Source organism: Triticum dicoccoides, chromosome 2B (genome assembly GCF_002162155.2).
Source record: "Triticum dicoccoides isolate Atlit2015 ecotype Zavitan chromosome 2B, WEW_v2.0, whole genome shotgun sequence".
NCBI classification, from domain to species: Eukaryota; Viridiplantae; Streptophyta; class Magnoliopsida; order Poales; family Poaceae; genus Triticum; species Triticum dicoccoides.
In genome coordinates, this window is record NC_041383.1 from 57,050,851 (window position 1) to 57,071,627 (window position 20,777).

Genomic DNA, 20,777 nt, shown 5'->3' on the forward strand with positions numbered 1-20,777 from the left:
AAAAGATGTCATGCAAGTTCTTTTCCATAAGCACGTATGACTCTTTACGGAATACATGCCTACATTACATTGATGAATTGGAGCTAGTTCTATATCACCCTATGTAATAACTATTGCATGAGGAATCGCATCCGGCATAATTATCCATCATTGATCCATTGCCTACGAGCTTTTCATATATTGTTCTCTGCTTATTTACTTTTCCATTGCTACTGTTACAACTACTACAAAAAACCCAAAAACATTTATCTTTACTTTTGCTACTGTTACCATTATTATCATACCACTTTTGCTACTAAACACTTTGCCGTAGAGACTAAGTTATCCAGGTGTGGTTGAATTGACAACTCAACTGCTAATACTCAAGAATATTCTTTGGCTCCCCTTGTGTCGAATCAATAAATTTGGGTTGTACTTAACCCTCGAAAGCTATTGCGATCCCCTACACTTGTGGGTTATCAATAACTTCTTGGTATTGCTCTTCGTTGGGCATCGAGTGCAGCTTGGTAAAAACCTACAAGACACAAGTTGTGTATATGAGTCGAATTCAAGAACAACCACACAACAAAGAGAAAAAACACTCAGATATGTGAGCCTGACCTCTCCTGGAGCATTGTTGGCGTTGAATGGCAGAATCCTTTTGCCCCCCCTTGGGTTGTCCTTGTTGCCAGTAATGCTCCGGAGCCACTATGCCGCCGTCTTCTCATCGACCTCCTTCGAGTGGGTTCGAGCGGTGTCCTCTGGGCCCGAATACATCCACAAGGATTGGTCATGGGCTTGCAGAGGATGGATCCATCGACTGAGGTACACCACCAACAGATCCATTCCCGTCACTCCACCTTTAACTAATTCAACAACGGCCACAACCAGCATCTGCACTCTCTCTCTCTATTCCGGAGCCACAACTAGTGAGCGAGGGGTGCAGAGTCTCTCCATAGTGAAAGGAGGGAGGCCAGTCGACTGACCAGGAGCCGGATTATCCTTGCAATAAAACCAGGTCGACTGCCACCCTCTAACTGACTCGGGAAAGATCACGGGAGGAAAGCATCTCCTACCCCGCATCCCTACCCCTCCACATATCTAGATCACGTGGATTTTTTGGTCGTCTGGGTTAGCTTTCTTCACCATTTCTGAACGACAAGTGAATATATGCTTGAAGAGACCCCAGTGCGGCTGACATCCCAGGAAGTTTTTGCACATGGAAATGAATGCGACAAGATACAAGATTGTGTTGGGAGGGAAGTGGTGAATCTGGGCTCCTGATAATCCCCAAGTGCAGGGAATCATCGTAGCAATTTCCAAAGATGGAAGGGACAAATATGGAGTGTCTAACCCACAAGGAGCTAAAGGTAAGATCAATATTCTCTCAAGTCCTCTCTGCCACTGATACGACTCTATGTACACCAAACGTTTGCTTCCAACTAGATACGAGAAATAAAACTACGTTGTGGGTATGAAGAGGATAACTTTGCATGATATCAGAGAGCTCAAATATAAAAGTAGGTGTTGTTATCATGAAGTTAGAATATATTACTAAATATTATAAATAGCGAGTGTAGAATAATGATGGTTCGGTGTGCAGAATTGTCCCAGGCAATTGTTAACAAGACCGATGATCGTCATTGCAATTTCATATGAGGGAGAGGCATATGCTAACATACTTCTCTTCTTGGATCATATGCACTTATGATTGGAACTCTAGCAAGCATCCGCAATTACTAAAGATCATTAAGGTAAAACCCAACGATAGCATTAACATATCAAGTCCCCTTTATTCCCATACACCGTGACCCACTTATCCGTGTTTATGCTTCTGTCACTCAAGCAACACAGACAATAAGTAAACCATGGACATATTGCAACACTCTACAGTGGGAATCCCTCACGCTTGCACGACACGGAGGGCACCATAGGACAGCACCAAAATAAAACATACAACTCGTACCAATCTACATCATCAATCAACCCAAAGACAAAAGATATCTACTCAAAACATCATAGGATGGCAATACATCATTGGATCATAATATGTGGCATAAAGCACCATGTTCAATTAGGGATTACAGCGGGGTGCGGGAGAGTGGACCGCGTAAAAGAGGTGAGGATGGTGATGATTATGGTGATGTTGATGAAGATGATCACCGCCGCGATGATCCCTCTCCCGATGGCACTCCGGCGCCACCGAGCGAGAGGAGGCGAGGTCCCCCCCTTGTGCTTCCTCCTCCATGGCCTCCCCCCTGGATGGGGAGAGGTCCCTCCTCTGGTCCTTGTCCTTCATGGCGATGATGGCCCCTCCGAGATCCTTCCCCATGGCCTCCGGTGATGATGGCCCCCTCCGGCAGGGTGCCAAAGAGGGCCTAGATTGATATCTCATGGCTATAGAGGCTTGTGGCGGCAGAACTCCCGATCTAGGTTATTTCCCGAAGGTTTCTGTATTTATAGGAGAGGTTGACGTTGATTTCAAGTCCCGGGGGTCTCTGGGATTTCCACGAGGCAAGGGGCACTCCCTAGGGTGATGGCCGCGCCCCCCACCCTCGTGGTCAGCCCGAGACTCTTCTGGCCCAACTCTTGCACTCCAGAGGCTTCTTTTCGTCCAGAAAAATTCATCAAAAATTGGCAGGCCAATTGGACTCTGTTTGGTATTCCTTTTCTATAAAACTCAAAAGCAAGGAGAAAACAGAAACTGGCACTGGGCTCTAGGTTAATAGGTTAGTCCCAAAAATAACATAAAATAGCATATAAATGCATATAAAACATCCTAGATGGATAATATAATAGCATGAATACTTCATAAATTATAGATACGTTGGAGACGTATCAGCATCCCCAAGCTTAATTCCTGCTCGTCCACGAGTAGGTAAATGATAAAAGAAATAATTTATAGAGTGTGAATGCTAGCAGGTGCACAAGTTTGATCAATGATAATTTCAATCACCTTTTCTAGCATCATTATATGTCATAACAGTAGCTCATCTCATAAAACTTTTCATGATCAAGTAACAAGCTATTCACATGTTAAAGTATAGATCATAAACTTTCTTGAAAACTAACAAACTGTGCTCTTAGTCATCAAACAATTGCAATTCATCTTATTTTCAGGAAGGGTCTATGTAAGAGCTTTGATTTAGCAAATCCCACATACTCAACTATCATATAGTCTTTCACAATTGCTAACACTCATGTGATATTTATGGGTTCAAAGTTTTAATCGGACACAGAGAAAGATAGGGGCTTATAGTTTTGCCTCCCAACCTTTTACCTCAAGGGTAATGTCAACAATAATACTTTATGAAAACCTACATCCAAGTGGATATATATATCCGGATTGCTCCAACACAAAGTGCTTGCCAAAGGAAAAAGTGTAAAAAGGAAAGGTGATGATCACCATGACTCTTGTATAAGGGTCTAAGATAAAAGTAAAAGATAGGCCCTTCGCAGAGGGAAGAAGAGGTTGTCATGCAATTTTAAGGTTGGATGCACAAAATCTTAATGCAAAAGAATGTCACTTTATATTGCCTCTTGTGATAGAGACCTTTATTATGCTGTCCATCGCTTTTATTTCTTCCCTATCACAAGTTCGTATAAAGCTTATTTTCTTCGCACTAATAGATCATACATATTTAGAGAGCAATTTTTATTGCATACACCGATGACAACTTACTTGAAGGATCTCACTCAATCCATAGGTAGGTATGGTGGACTCATGGCAAAACTAGTTTAAGGGGATGTTTGGAAGCACAAGTAGTATTTCTACTTGGTGCAAAGAATTTGCCTAGCATGAGAGGAAAAGGCAAGCTCAACATGTTGGATGATCCAAAACAATATAGCATTTCAGATATAGGAAAACATAACCCATTTTAATGAGTGCTCACAATTACAAAAGATGTCCAAGATAGTATATTTATATGTGAAATCTCTCTTCCTTCAATATTCTTTCATGAATTGTTCAAGTGACAAATTCTATGTTTGCTAACTTTAAATAAGTTTACTACCTATACTTATTATGTGTGCAGTCATTACTCCCCATGTTATAAGCATATGAAACATATATAAATTCAGAATGACATTCAGTTCATTCAACCTTTTACTCATAGGATATACGTGAAGCATGTGAGCAAATGACAAACTACTCCAAAAGATATAAGTGAAGAACACTGAGTAGTCAAATAATTAACTAGCCATGGGAGGATTCTTTTTTATTTTCTTTTTTATTCAAGATTTCAGATCCAATGTTTTTATTCAAACAGAAAGTAAAATTGAAAATACGCTCCAAGCAAAACACATATCATGTGACGAATAAAAATATAGCTCTGAGTAAGGTATACCAATAGTTTTTAAGACAAAAGAGGCGATGCCTTCCGGGGTATCCCCAAGCTTAGGTGCTTGAGTCTTCCTTGAATATTACCTTGGGGTGCCTTGGGCATTGAGGGAGTCCTAGGTTAAGGGGTCCTCGGGCAGCCGGACTATATGCATATGCCTGACTGTTGGACTATGAAGATACAAGATAGAAGACTTTGTCCCGTGTCCGGATGGGACTCTCCTGTGCGTGGAAGACAAGCTTGGCGATTCGAATATGTAGATTTCCTTCTTTGTAACTGACTCTGTGTAACCCTAGCCCCCTCCGGTGTCTATATAAAAAGGAGGGTTTAGTCCGTAGGACGAGAACAACAATAATCATAGGCTAGCTTCTATGGTTAGCCTCTATGATCTCGTGGTAGATCAACTCTTGTAATACTCATATCATGAAGATCAATCAAGCACGAAGTAGGGTATTACCTCCATAGAGAGGGCCCGAACCTGGGTAAACATAGTGTCCCCCACCTCCTGTTACCATTAGCCTTAGACGCATAGTTCGGGACCCCCTACCCGAGATCCTTCGGTTTTGACACCGACATTGGTGCTTTCATTGAGAGTTCCACTGTGTCGTCATCATAAGGTTTGATGGCTCCTTCAATAATCTACAATGACACAGTCCAGGGTGAGACTTTTCTCCCCGGACAGATCTTCGTATTTGGCGGCTTCGCACTGCGGGCCAACTCGCTTGGCCAACTGGAGCAGATCGATAGCTACGCCCCTGGCCATCAGGTCAGGTTTGGATGTTTGAATTACATCGCCGACATCCGCGGAGACTTGATCTTCGACGGATTTGAACCCATGATAGCCGCGCCCTATAGCTGTCATCGGACTATGCTCAGGACACAGTGCCTATGACTGTCCTGGCCCTAGATCGAGAACAGATCGTGCCGTCCGAGGACGGGGGGCTGGACCCCACCATGGAAGCCGCATACTCTATGGCGCGGGAGCCGAACACAGACCTAACCTTTATTGAGGTCTGTGCCATCGGACCCTCAGACCCATCTCCGGATACAAGTTCTGAACCGCGTGTGTCCGCGCCCGTCGAATCTAATTGGGTGCCGACCTTGGAGTTTACCTCCGCGGACATCTTTCGACACTCGCCCGTGGGTGATGTGCTAAACTCATTAAAGTCTCTCTCCTTGTCAGGAGATTCTTGGCCGAACTATGTCCATCTTGAGTGGGAAGCAGACGACGACTTTGTTGCCCACCTACCACCCACTTGATAGCCACTGTTGATGACTTAACCGACACGCTCGATTATGACTCCGAAGGCATCGACGGTATAGACGACGATGCAGGAGACGAACAGGAACCACCGCCCACAGGACGCTGGACAGCCACCTCCTCATACGACATATATATGGTGGATACACCTAAAGACAACAATGGCGATGACAAAAAGGACCCAGTTGAGGATAAGCCTCCTGAGAAGCAGCCGAAGTGCCGACATCAGCGGCGCCGCTCTAAACCACGCCATGGTAAAAATAGCGATACCGGCACAAGAGATAACACCCCGGACAATGCCGAAGAAAATGAAGACCCCGCAGACCCAGCCATGAAGAAGGATGAGTAGGGAGACGGCAAACACAGTCCGGGGCCGCTGTACGATCATGGTGATGCCGAAGAAACCACTTATCAACCTGTCTCCGAAGAAGAGGATAGTCTGGATGATGACACATTCATCATCCCTGATACACAAGTGGAATGAGAACGCCTCCAGCAGAGACTTAATGCCAATGCAAGGAGCTTGAATAAGCACATGCAATGGCTTAAATCCACATAGGATATGCTCGATGATAGATGGAACAAAGTGCTCGACACTAAGGAAAAATATGGAGGCAATCACCAAACAAAGAGCTATCCCAAACGTAAACTGCTGCCCGAATTCGACGATGAGGCTATAGCGCCCATACCGCCGAATAACTATACGGCTGACCAACAGGACCGACCACCTAGTGGTCGAGACAGAGCAGCTAATAATGTCGCATAGAAATCCGCACCCCCGCTCCATAAAGAAAGGGAGGTAGCAACCCAGAACTAGCAACACGATTTACATGAAGACCTGGATGAAAGGGCCGGCATAACAAGGTCCATCTAGCTACTTATAACAAAAGATCCACAAGAGAAGGGGAGAACATTGTATTGAGATCCAAAAAGAGAGAAGAAGCCATCTAGCTACTAGCTATGGACCCGAAGGTCTGAAGTAAACTACTCACACTTCATCGGAGAGGCTATGGTGTTGATGTAGAAGCCCTCCGTGGTAGATGCCCTCTCCGATGGAGCTCCGGAGCAGGCCCCAAGATGGGATCTCGCGGATACAGAATTTTGCGGTGGTGGAATTAGGTTTTTGGCTCCGTATTTGATCTGACGGGGGTACATAGGTATATATAGGAGGAAGGAGTACGTCGGTGGAGCAACAGGGGGCCCATGAAGCAGGGGGCGCGCCCAGGGGGTGCCCTCCACCCTCGTGACCGCCTCTGGCACTTCTTGGAGTAGGGTCCAAGTCTCCTGGATCACGTTCATTGAGAAAATCACGTTCCTGAAGGTTTCATTCCGTTTGGAGTCCGTTTGATATTCTGTTTCTTCGAAATACTGAAATAGGCAAAAAACAGCAATTCTGGGTTGGGCCTCCGGTTAATAGGTTAGTCCCAAAAATAATATAAAAGTGGAAAATAAAGCCCAATATAGTCCAAAACAGTAGATAAAGTAGCATGGAGCAATAAAAAATTAGAGATACGTTGGAGACGTATCAAGCATCCCCAAGCTTAATTCCTGCTCGTCCTCGAGTAGCTAAATGATAAAAAAGAATTTTTGATGCGGAGTGATACTTTGGCATAATTTCAATGTAAATCTTCTTAATTGTGATATGAATATTCAGATCCGAAAGGTTCAAGACAAAGGTTCATATTGACATAAAAGTAATAATACTTCAAGCATACAAATTAAAGCAATCATGTCTTCTCAAAATAGCATGTTTAAAGAAAGTTATCCCTATAAAATCATATAGTTTGGCTAAGCTCTAACTTCTTCACACAAAGTATTTAATCATGCACAACCCCGATGACGAGCCAAGCAATTGTTTCATACTTTAATAATCTCAAAACTTTTTCAACTTTCACGCAATACATGAGCGTGAGCCATGGACATAGCACTATAGGTGGAATAGAATGGTGGTTGTGGAGAAGACAAAAAGGAGAAGATAGTCTCACATCAACTAGGCGTATCAATGGGATATGGAGATGCCCATCAATAGATATCAATGTGAGTGAGTCGGGATTGCCATGCAACGGATGCACTAGAGCTATAAGTATGTGAAAGCTCAACAGAAGAAACTAAGTGGGTGTGCATCCAACTTGCTTTCTCACGAAGACCTAGGGCACTTTTGAGGAAGCCCATCATTGGAATATACAAGCCAAGTTCTGTAATGAAAAATTCCCACTAGTATATGAAAGTGACAACATATGAGACTCTCTATCATGAAGATCATGGTGCTACTTTGAAGCACAAGTGTGGAAAAAGGATAGTAGCATTGTCCCTTCTCTCTTTTTCTCTCATTTTTTTATTTGGGCCTTTTCTCTTTTTTTATGGCCACTCTTTTTTTCGTCCAGAGTCTTATCCCGACTTATGGGGGAATCATAGTCTCCATCACCCTTTCCTCACTGGGACAATGCTCTAATGATGATGATCATCACACTTTTATTTTTCTTACAACTCAAGAATTACAACTCGATACTTATAACAAAATATGACTCTATATGAATGCCTCCGGCGGTGTACCGGGATATGCAATGAATCATGAGCGACATGTATGAAAGAATTATGAATGGTGGCTTTGCCACAAATACAATGTCAACTACATGTTCATGCAAAGAGCAATATGACAAAAGTAATATGTGTCATATGAATGGAACGGTGGCAAGTTGCATGGAAATATATCTCGGAATGGCTATGGAAAAGCCATGATAGGTAGGTAAGGTGGCTGTTTTGAGGAAGGTATATGGTGGGTGTATGATACAGGCGAAAAGTGCACGGTATTAGAGAGGCTAGCAATGGTGGAAGGTGAGAGTGCGTATAATCCATGGACTCAACATTAGTCAAAAGAACTCATGCACTTATTGCAAAAATTTAGAAGTCATCAAAAACCAAAGCACTACACGCATGCTCCTAGGGGGGTAGATTGGTAGGAAAAGATCATCGCTCGTCCCTGACTGCCACTCATAAGGAAGACAAGCAATAAATAAAATTGTGTTCTGACTTTATCACAAAGCGGTTCACCATATCTGCATGCTACGGGAATCACAAACTTCAACTCAAGCATTCTTTAAATTCATAATCACCCCAACTAGCATTGCTTTGATATTATTACCTCCATATCTCAAAACAATTATCAAGCACCAAACTTATCTTAGTATTCAACGCACTCAAAAGAAAGTTTCACAAATCTTGAATACCAAGTATATTAACATTAAGCAAATTACCATGCTATTAACAACTCTCAAAATAATCTAAGTGAAGCATGAGAGATCAATAGTTTCTTTAAAACAAATCCACCACCGTGCTCTAAAAGATTAAGTGAAGCACAAGAGCAAAAATTATTACGTTCAAAAGATATAAGTGAAGCGCTATGAGCAAAACTATCAAGCTCAAAAGATATAAGTGAAGCACATAGAGTATTCTATCAAATTCTAAATCATGTATGGCTCTCTCAAAAGGTGTGTACAGAAAGGATGATTGTGGTAAACTAACAAGCAAAGACGTAAATAATACAAGACGCTCCAAGCAAAACACATGACATGTGGTGAATAAAAATATAGCTCCAAGTAAATTACCGATGGAAGTAGACGAAAGAGGGGATGCCTTCTGGGGCATCCCCAAGCTTTGACTTTTTGGTGTCCTTAGATTATCTTGGGGGTGCCATGGGCATCCCCAAGCTTAGGCTCTTGCCACTCTTTGTTCCATAATCCATCAAAAGAATTCACCCAAAACTTGAAAACTTCACAACACAAAACTCAATAGAAATCTCGTGAGTTCCGTTAGTGAAAGAAAACAAAAGACTACTTCAAGGTACTGTAATGAACTCATTCTTTATTTATATTGGTGTTAAACCTACTGTATTCCAACTTACTTATGGTTTATAAACAAATTTATTAGCCATAGATGCATTGAAATAAGCAAACAACACACGAAAAACAGAATCTGTCAAAAACACAACAGTCTGTAGCAATATGTAACTAACGCAAACTTATGGAACTCTAAAAATTCTACCAAAATAGGAAGTACTGGTAAATTTGTTTATTGATCAGCAGCAAAAAGAATCAATGCAAAAGCACGTTTCTGTGATTTATTGAATGTTTTCTCGTGAGCACAAAGTTTCTGTTTTTCAGCAGAATCAAATCAACTATCATCATAGCTTATCCTATAGGTTCTACTTGGCACAAACACTAACTAAAACATAAAAACACATCTAAACAGAAGTTAGAAACAAAATTTAACACTAAACGGGAACAAAAACAAAGAATGAAAATAAAATTGGGTTGCCTCCCAACAAGCGCTATCATTTAACGCCCCTAGCTAGGCATAAAAGCAAGGATAGATCTAGGTTTTGCCATCTCTAGTTTTTAGTTTTTTAGCGGAGTCATGCTCGAATCCGGGGGGTTCTTCCCGCTTCCCTTCATACTCGGAAATTTTTAGATCTAAAGAATCCAACCGCTTATTACAAAGAGTAATCAACATATTCATACGGTGAAGATTTCTGCTAATACTTTTAAGAGGCTCAAGAGATTTTTGTAAATTTTTTGTTACTTCGCAAATCTTTTCAAACACTTGGGTTTCTTCCTGGGTAGGATGAGATCCTCCCTTTTGGGGTAGTGTTCCCACTATTCCCTCTATAATTTCATGCACAGTACTGTGATCAATCTCAATGAAATTTCTCTTGGCCAAACAGTCCAAGAGTTGTGTATACGTCATATTTAACCCAACATAAAAATTACGAAGAAGAATTCTATAGTTCACCTCTAGGGTGCACTTACGATAAGATTCCAACATCCTATACCAAGCATCTTTTAAATTTTCTCCTTGCCTTTGCTTGAAGTTAAGAACTTCAAACTCAGGAGACATAGGAGTGGATAAGAGACTAGTCATAACGAAAAGGTGAACGAACTAACACACGAGCAAGCAAGAGGGAAAACGAGAAAAAGGCGAAAGAGAAAGAGAGGAGGATATTGGGAAAGAGAGGGCGAATAAAATGGCAAGGGGTGAAGTGGGGGAGAGGAAAACGAGAGGCAAATAATGTAATGCGAGAGATAGGGATTGTGATGGGTACTTGGTATGGTTGACTTTTGCACAAACTCCCTGGCAACGGTGCCGGAAATTCTTCTTGCTACCTCTTGAGCACTGCGTTGGATTTCCCCGAAGAGGAGAGGATGATGTAGTAAAAGTAGCGTAAGTATTTCCCTCAGTTTTTGAGAACCAACGTATCAATCCAGTAGGAGATCACGCACAAGTCCCTCGTACCTACACAAAATGATAGCTACTCCCTACCAACGCGATTAGGGGTTGCCAATCCTTCACGGTCACTTATGAGGGTGGGATCTGATAGAGATGATAAATAATATTTTTGGTACTTTTGATATAGAGATGCAAAGTAAAAAGTAAAAGGCAAAGTAAAAACAAAGAAAGTAATAAAGTAATGGAGATTGATATGATGAGAATAGACCTGGGGGCCATAGGTTTCACTAGTGGCTTCTCTCAAGAGCATAAGTATTCTACGGTGGGTGAACAAATTACTGTTGAGCAATTGATAGAAAAGCGAATAATCATGAGATTATCTAGGTAGGATCATGTATATAGGCATCACGTCCGAGACAAGTAGATCGAAATGATTCTGCATCTACTACTATAACTCCACTCATCGACCGCTATCCATCATGCATCTAGAGTGTTAAGTTAAAAACAGAGTAACGCCTTAAGCAAAATGACATGATGTAGAGGGATAAATTCGTGCAATATGATAAAAAAACCCATCTTGTTATCCTCGATGGCAACAATACAATACGTGCCTTGCAACCCTTTCTATCACTGGGTAAGGACAGCGCAAGATTGAACCCAAAGCTAAACACTTCTCCCATTGCAAGAACTACCAATCTAGTAGGCCAAACCAAACGGATAATTCCAAGAGACTTGCATAGATAACTCAATCATACATAAAAGAATTAAGAGAAGAATCAAATATTATTCATAGATAAGCTGGATCATAAACCCACAGTTCATCAGTCTCAACAAACACACCACAAAAAGAAGATTACATCGAATAGATCTCCACAAGAGAGGGGGAGAACATTGTATTGAGATCCAAAAAGAGAGAATAAGCCATCTAGCTACTAGCTATGGACCCGAAGGTCTGAAGTAAACTACACACACTTCATCGGAGAGGCTATGGTGTTGATGTAGAAGCCCTCCATGGTAGATGCCCTCTCCGGAGGAGCTCCGGAACAGGCCCCAAGATGGGATCTCGCAGATACAGAAAGTTGCGGCGGTGGAATTAGGTTTTTGGCTCCGTATTTGATCTGACGGGGGTACATAGGTATATATAGGAGGAAGGAGTACGTCGGTGGAGCAACAGGGGGCCCACGAGGTAGGGGGGCGCGCCCAGGGGGGCGCGGCCTCCACCCTCGTGACTGCCTCTAGCACTTCTTGGAGTACTGTCCAAGTCTCTTGGATCATGTTCGGTGAGAAAATCACGTTCCCGAAGGTTTCGTTCCGTTTGGACTCCGTTTGATATTCTGTTTCTTCGAAATACTGAAATAGGCAAAAAACAGCAATTCTGGGCTGGGTCTCCGGTTAATATGTTAGTCCCAAAAATAATATAAAAGTGGAAAGTAAAGCCCAATATAGTCCAAAACAGTAGATTTTGTAGCATGGAGCAATCAAAAATTATAGATACGTTGGAGACTATCATTATCGTATGATCCAGGCAGTAAGCTTGCGTGGTAAACGACAGACGAATTATTGCCGAGCATGGCAAGCTATATTTAAATGGTTCGAAGCAGCATCAGCCGAAAAGAAATTAAAATGGTAAGATGAAACAAGGGATGTAAGAGGCAAATAAATGACATCCGCTAGTCCCATCTAGTTAGTTTTTGCTAGCTCTCTAGTTCATTTTCCTCAAAAAACAAAAAACTCTTTTGAACTATCATACCACTAGTGGACTTTAATCGGGATTAAACGGGACCCAGTTGACATCCCTAGTTGAAAGGGAGTGTACCACCGCTATATTTAAGTTGCCAAGGCATCTAAGCAGTTGAAATAATCTGAGAAAGCACTTAATAGTGTGGCCTCATATAAACTACGAGGATAGTCTTTTGATGAAGTTGAGAGGAAAAGTTAAGGACTCAAATGAAATAGGCATGCATTTCTTTACGATAGTATAGCAGGCACTGCTGACATATTGGCCAACTCAGGTATAGTGTAACAACAAACAAGCATTTGAATCAAGCAATACAACAAAGCAGACAAGTAAACTATTTGTAATTCGGTAGGATTACAGGTTGAGGGCACAAGCCAAGAAAGCAGCCCACTCGCATTACATTTCACATGTACTAAAACACACAGGCTTACCATATGTTAATGTGAAGCCTCGCTGCTGTTGCAATGTTCTTTGAAGATATCGTCAGCATCCCGTGGTTGCAAATCTAGTTGTTGTAATTTATTCTGCACCCTCTATTTAGGAAAAATTAATGTTAATCGCATGCACTGGTCTGAATTGATCATTGATGGTTCATCTAAACTAATGAAAGAAGGGTGTGTGCATACATGACAATATATCTGCTTCCCTCTATTTTTATGCTTGTTCGAGGTGCCATCCCTAAAAGAACACATATTTTGCTTGATGGGGTTGGCAGCTCTATAATTAATAGAAGCATCCAATTAGTCATCCAACTTGGAAAAATCAAGAACACACAAACAAGTAATGAACAGAGGCTTGGAGTAGTGATGTAATAGCTAGCATCAGAAAATGTAGGGTAAAACAAACAAAAAGCAGCGGAACCACATGCTAGTTTGCTGATGTGTAATTAAGCATAGAGAACATTAAGCAGTCTGATGGAACCAACAGGTGGCATCAGGACAATACCATTATCATAAATATAGCATTCAAGAAGTAAAATAGTAGGCAGTGATATCTAGGAAGAACAATAATACAGTACTTAGGACAAAACTAAAGCATATTAACTATATGTGAACTGGTATGTAATTTAGCACAAGTAACATGTTCACTGCCAGAAGTATGGCCCTACAGGTGCAAGCAGAATAACGCATCTCATGAAAAACTGAATTATGCCCTGAAGAAATTCAAAGGTGCGGTGCTTATGCTAGGAAAGTGAACATAGGTGCCGGCCGTTGGATAATAGTACCTGATTCTCGGCGGCGTATGGGTATCGTTGTCATACTTGATAGCTAAGGATCGTCGATGGTGCTCGTGTTGCGGTTGATTTTGGGCCGGCTATCGCTGACGCTGAAGCGGCTCTGGTGCTACAGTTGCGGCGCCTGTCGACATAAAATAAAGCTCATCTATGGTAAGTGAACAGTTGCATGATAAAGAGAAAAACCAAAGGAGTACAAATCGAAATAACCTGATGAGGCTGCGGTGTCGGTAAAGCAGGGCCGGTGGAGTTAAGTATGGCGTCCGTGGAGCGGATCTGGTGCAGTGGACGAAGGCTTCAGCGGGCGCGTTGTACAGTGCTTTCGGTGAGGCGGATCTGTTGCGGCGGACGAGGGCTTGTATGAAGAGCCAGCGAAGGGGCGGACGAGGGAGTCAGTGAAGGGCCTACACTGTGGTGGACGAGGGCTCCAGTTAAGCAGATCCGGTGCGGTGGACCATGATGGCGGTCAAGGAGATCTGGAGTGGTGGAAAAGCCAGTCGCTGAAGCGACTCTGGTGAAGTTGTGAGTTGGCAATTGGGGGTTCCGAGGTGCGGAAGGTATATCCGATGGGGTGTGAGGTCCACCGCTGAGGCGGAGGACTAGATTCGGTGGCTTGCCGTGGTTGGGGGTCGGGGAGGGGAAGGGGAGGGGCTCTGGGGAAGAATGTTAGGGGCAAAGAGGGGAAAACAATGGAGTTACCAAAGCAACCCCTTTTCGTTCATGTGGCAGGGGTAAAACAGGAATATCGCAGGGCTAAACTTTCGGGCGCGTGATATTTCGATGTGAGCGGGAAGTTTGAAAGCTTTTGGCTCCTAAAATTATAAGTGTTCTGCTCTTGTACGGCCGACTATGATATCATGGCCGACAATTTGTTTGTTTTGCATGCAAAAAAACTGCAAGTTTTGAAAATCAATGTCTCCAACTGAAAAACTTAGATTGTCCATTCAATTCAAATATGGATCATTGAGCTGGCCAAGCAAATACCATCACATAGTCCAATTCAAATGAAATTCCAAATGTGTTTATCCTAAATATGATGAAAAAAGCAAAAATGTGGATGTGTATGAATTAAGTGGATGATTATAAAGTTTGAACATGCCTGTATGTGTATATCTCTAGGTTTGATATATGAATTTGAAATCATGAAATCCCGGCTTAAAAATGTACCTTCGTTTAAATGAATTACAAAAGCTAATGATGGAGTCGAATTCCAAAATTCCAATCTTAGGTTTGTAATTCTGGTACATCAAGGTATATAGCGGACACTACAGGAATCAGCTACTTTGCCATCTGCCACGGCGGACGGCAAAGGCATGGATGGCGGACGGCAAAGGTCTTTGCCGTCCGCCACGGACGGCAAAAGGGGACGGCAAAGTAGGGGACGGCTAAGAGCTACATTGCCGTCTGCTTCGGGCGGCTGACGGAAAAGGGGCCTTTGCCATCTGTAGCGGACGGCAAAGAATGCAGATGGCAATAAATGCGCTGTTACTCCATTAGGTGGTTAACGGCAGGCCTTTGCCGTCTGCCGCTGACGGCAAACTTCGGAAGGCCTTTGCCATCCGCCGAATGTTGTTAGCCGACGTCACTACACGACAGACCTTTGCCGTCCGCCGCTGTAGGCAAAGTTTTTTTCTCTTTGCCGTCAGCCACTGTAGGCAAACTGACCAAATTGGTCAGCCTCCCAGGAAGCACAGTTGCCTGCCACATGGCCTCTTTGCTGTTCGCTGCTGATGGAAAAGAGCCCTTTGTCGTCGGTGGCAGACGACAAAGAGCCTGCATATTGTCTCTTTTTTCTGTTTTTTTAACCCAACAATTTTCACAGCAAATATATATGACATATATAGATATATTTCAAAGGTCTATTTAACAGCACATAAGTTTCATCGTACATACATATATAGTTCCATCCATTCATACATAGCAAGTTGCACATACACATAAGTTGCAACCATTAGGAAATTGCACATACATATTACAATGCAAAGTTTCATCAAGATAGCAAGTTCCATCGTAGCAAGCTAGAAGAATACTAGAAGAGAATGAAATAAAAAACAAGCACTCCATCATAGCAAGCTAGCTTCCGAGAAGTGAATGAAATCTGCAAAATGGCAAATAAGAAAGTTAGGAAAAGGTGACTAGAAGAAGAAGACTAGAAGAAGAAGCACACCATCGTTTGTGAGGTAACTTAGGTGAAATGGATCGTTTATGAGCTAACTTAGGTAAAATGCATCATTTTAGAGCTAACATAGGTAAAATGGATCGTTTATGAGCTAACTAAGCTAATTATGCCATTTTTTACATCAGTAAGCTAAGTACATGTCATTATTGAGCAAACCTAGTTAACTAAGCATATTATAACTAACTTAGGTCATTTTGGAGGAAACAAAGCTAAGTATAGATCATTTTAGAGCTAACTTAGGTAAAATGGCTGGTTTTGGAGGTCAGTAAGCTTATTAAGTCATTTTGGAGGAAAAGAAGCTAACTCTAGGTCATTAAGGTAAGCATATTGGAGGAAATAAAGCTAAGTCTAGGTCTTTATGCATTTGTGAAGCAAAAAACTAGAGAAACTTACCTTGATCATGGAGGTGTGGGAGCGGGCTGGCTCGTGCCAGTAGTTGGAGAAGGATCGTGTGATGCTTATGTGGAGTTACGCTGCACCAAAGATCATTTCCAATGTTTCGTTAGCATGATGACACTCAAACGTTAAGACTAGCAAGTAACGTCCATTCAAATTAAACTCACCATGGTCTCAGGAGCAATCTCTGGATCAATGGCTATGGAGCCACGGGACCTCCCGCCACTAGATATCATCACCTGCTCTGGATTGTAGGTAATCTGGCTCGGGTTAAACTCCTCCCCTTTCCTCGCCTTCCCCTTGACTTGCTTGTAAGAGGCAGTGTGGGCCATGGCATACAGGTCATACCCCTCTGGCACCTTATCTGTCTTATTGTAGCATGCCTGAAAGAGAGAAACAAAGTAAATTAGTAATTAAAGGGCTCAAGCTAGCATGATGAATGAATTGCATTAATCATGAAGCAAACCACATACCCATTCCGCCCGAACTGATATAAGCTGGAGCTACCTTTATGGTGTGGCACACCTTCAATTTGGGCATGTTTGTTCTTGGCCTCAGTCGGCTCCTCTTCCATCTTTCAACACCTGCCATGACAAAGAGTAAACGAAATTAGTACAACATAAAAAAATACCGACATGAATAATAATATGTATATCACTTAAGTGTGTCATCATCAAGTACAACATAAAAAAATTGAATACCTGACACTAGTAATAATCTCGATCAGTATCATCAATAAATGCATAATCATCATCATCACTATAATCAATGACGGGCTCATAGGGTTCAGTGGCATCAACATGTGGAAGGCCACCTTTACGTAATCGGTCAAGCATTGAGAGGTCATCCGCAGCAGTAACCTCTTCTTGTTCCGGCTGTTCTTGTTCCTCGTCTGGGGTGATGTGGGATTCACTGTCGCTGTCTACTTCAATGTTTTGGGGTGAAGTATACCAGTTCTTGAAATGCTTTTTGGAAAGACGTGTCTCTTGGAAGAATTCTCCTTCATATGTGTCTGGGTTAATGTGAGGTTCATAATCCTCTTCCTTTGGGGGAGATAGTCTAGCACGTGGCGGCACTTCATAAACGACATCCCAACCTTTCAGATTTGGATTAGTTTGGCAGGCCCATGGTAGATAGAATACTTGGGTCGCCTGTTGAGCCGTAATATAGACATCAGGAACATCTAAATGGGTGCTTTGGTTGATTTCAACTAGCCCTATATGTTCATGAGTCCTTCTAGTCTCCTTTGGCTGAAACCAATAACATTTGAAGACTATGACATTCGGTGGGTTTTCACCATAGAATAGAAGTTCATAAATTGCTTCAACTCTCCCATAATACTCGGTACCTCCTTCGCCGATAGAAGATACACAACAATTTGTAGACTTTCGGTCGGCCATAGATAGCTCGTTGCCATAGGTACGAAAGTGATACCCGTTGATGTCGTATTTGTCAAATGAACGGACCTTATAGTCAAAACCATTAGCGACTTGTCTCAATTCGGCGTCCCTAGACTCTGAATTAGCCTACAAGTTTAATATTCTTCTCAGTGTGCATCACATCGATGTTGTGTGGGCAAAGGAGGTCTTTGAAATAAGGCAGATCCCATAAGCATGTTTTGTGAGTCCAGGCGTGCTCAGAATTATACCCCTTGAAGTACCCTGGACGCTCTGGATCTGGCTCAAGAGCGTTTAACTAATCCAGGCGTCTACCTCAAGGGTGTGTTGTCTTTCCTGAACTTATGGCAAGGATCCAGGAACTGTCTATGCATATCGAAGCAAGAAAACTTGCAACCGGCCTGAAGCCAACAAAACTCAAGAGCTCCCTTGCATGTGGGGCACGGGAACCTTCCATGAACACACCAGCCAACGAATTGTGCATACGCCAGCAAGTCATGCGTCGAGTATATGTACCAGACAAGCATTATGAAGTTTCGTTTGCTATAGGCATCGTATGTCTTGAACCCATTATCCCAGGCTTCTTGCAATTCATCCTTAAGCGGCTGCATGTACACATTCTTATTTTTCCCCGGATAGTTGGGCCCTGGAATTATCGACGTCAGGAAAATGTTCTTTCTTTGCATAATCTGTCCGAGGGGAGATTGAGTGGAAAGACAAATACGGGCCAACAACTGTATTGGGTTGTCGTCATAGCAAACACACTAAACCCATCGGTGCTGATGCTGACTCGAGGATGCCTTGGATCTGCCGCTTTGTCAGCATTTAATTCATCAAACTTTTTCCATGCAACACCATCCGATGTGTGTACCATCATCAGATTCACATCTGCATCTAGTTTGGTTCTTTTGCCTGTTTTGTGCCATGTCATCTGTCTGGCCGTCTCTTCGACGATGAAAAGACATTGAAGTCTTGGTACGATTGGCATATACCAAAGAACACTACCGGGGATTTTGCTCTGTGTCTTCTCACCCATACCGTTGTCTACCACAATATACCTGGAAGACTTGCAAATGGGACAATAGTTCAAGTCCGCATAGTCAAGCCTAAATAAGGCACATCCTTCCTCACAGGCATGTATCTTCTCATAGGGCATCTTCAGTGCACGGAGGATTTTGTCTGACTGGTACAGGTTTGCAGGCATTACATGGCCTTTGGGTAGAAAGCGTCCAAATACTGTCATACTTGTGTCATAGCATTCTCTGCCCAAGTTGAACTGAGCCTTCAGAGCCATTACTTGTGAGATGGCATCCAACTGACAAAGCTCAGTGTGCTCGTGGAGCGGACGTTTTGAAGACTCCAACATTTCATTGAAGGCCTTTAAAGATTCCTCCATCTCCTCGTCCGAATCCCGAGCATCATCATAGTCTTGCACCATGTTTTCCATCCCGGTACCATGCTCGTCGGTGCGACGACGATCCACCTCAGCTCGGTCACGTTGGGCAGACTCACCATGAAATGTCCACAACGTATAATCGGGCGTAAAACCATTCTTCTGCAGGTGTTTACCCATTTCAGCCTCTGTCCTCTTTTCCCAATTACCGCATCGGAAACAGGGGCACCAAGTTTTCCTCTGGCCATTTGCAAATGCGCCCTTGCACAAACCCCTTGGTTTTTGTGAACCATTCAGCGCTCCATTTGTTCTGACCAGTGTGACCGGTATACATCCACGCACGATCACTCATCTTGACTTTCAGAGCTACTGGACACACAACAATTATATATATAATTCATCATGTATATATTCATCAGTTGATCTACTTTGTCAATCTTATTACGTCCATGCTACCTACACTCTAATAGGTAATGATAGGTCCTTATCCCACCCGAGTATGTGTAGATTTGGTTCATTTTCCCATGCTATGCTCCGGATCTGACGCAAAATTTCGGTAGCACCTCCCCGTTGTTCTCCTGATACACGTCTCTGCAATAAACAGAGAGGATGTGTACCCGGAGAACAACAGGGAGGCACTGACGAAATTTATGCGTCGGATCCAATGGATAGCGTTGGACAATTCGAAAGAATCAAGGTTATAAATATGCAAATGCATGCATATTTATAACTATGATGCTTTCGAACGGGAGACACATGTTGGTTACGCATACTGATGATTGAAGACACATATATAGCTAGCTATCAAGTTTCATCCGAATAGATCAAATAATTAATGGGGGAGGAGGCCAGGTCATTTTTGCTCACCCACGAACGAAGGGGCACAGGTCGTCGAACACCAAACCTTGCAGCGATGAAACAACTGCACATTTAAAACTACCCGATCAACACAATTATATATGGTGTTTTTCATAACAAAATCAAAAAATATATGACCTAACTAATAATTCACAAATATATGACCCCATCGGCCTCTGGATCGGGGTCGGGGTCGGGTTCGGTGTCGGGGTCGGGGTCGGGGTCTCGGGGTCGGGGTGCCGTGTCGGGTCGAGTTTTTTCCCTCTTTTTTCCTTTTCTTCTTCTTCCTCTTCTTCCTTTTCTTCCTTTTCTTCCTTTTTTCCTTCTTCTTCTTCTTCTTCCTCCTTTCCTTTTTCCTCTTCTTCTTCTCCTCCTCTCCTCTTTTTTCTTCTTCTTCTTCCTCTCCTTCGTATTTCTTCTCCTCCTCCTCTTCTTCTTCTTCCTTTCCTTTTTCCTCTTCTTCTTCTCCTCCTCTCCTTTTTTTCTTCTTCTTCTTTCCTAAACCTAAAATTAAACCTAAATCTAAAACTAAAACTAAATCTAAACTAAACATAAACCTAAAACTAAAAAAACAGAAAAAAGGAAAAAACTAAATCTAAACCTAAAACTAAACTAAAACTAAACCTAAACCTAAAACTGAACCTAAAACTAAAACTAAATCTAAACTAAACATAAACCTAAAACTAAAAAAACAAAAAAAAATAGAAAAAGAGGAGGTAGAGCTCACTTGGGGCAGGTCCGGTGGAGGAGGCGGCCCCTAGAGGAGGGGGGCGGGGCGG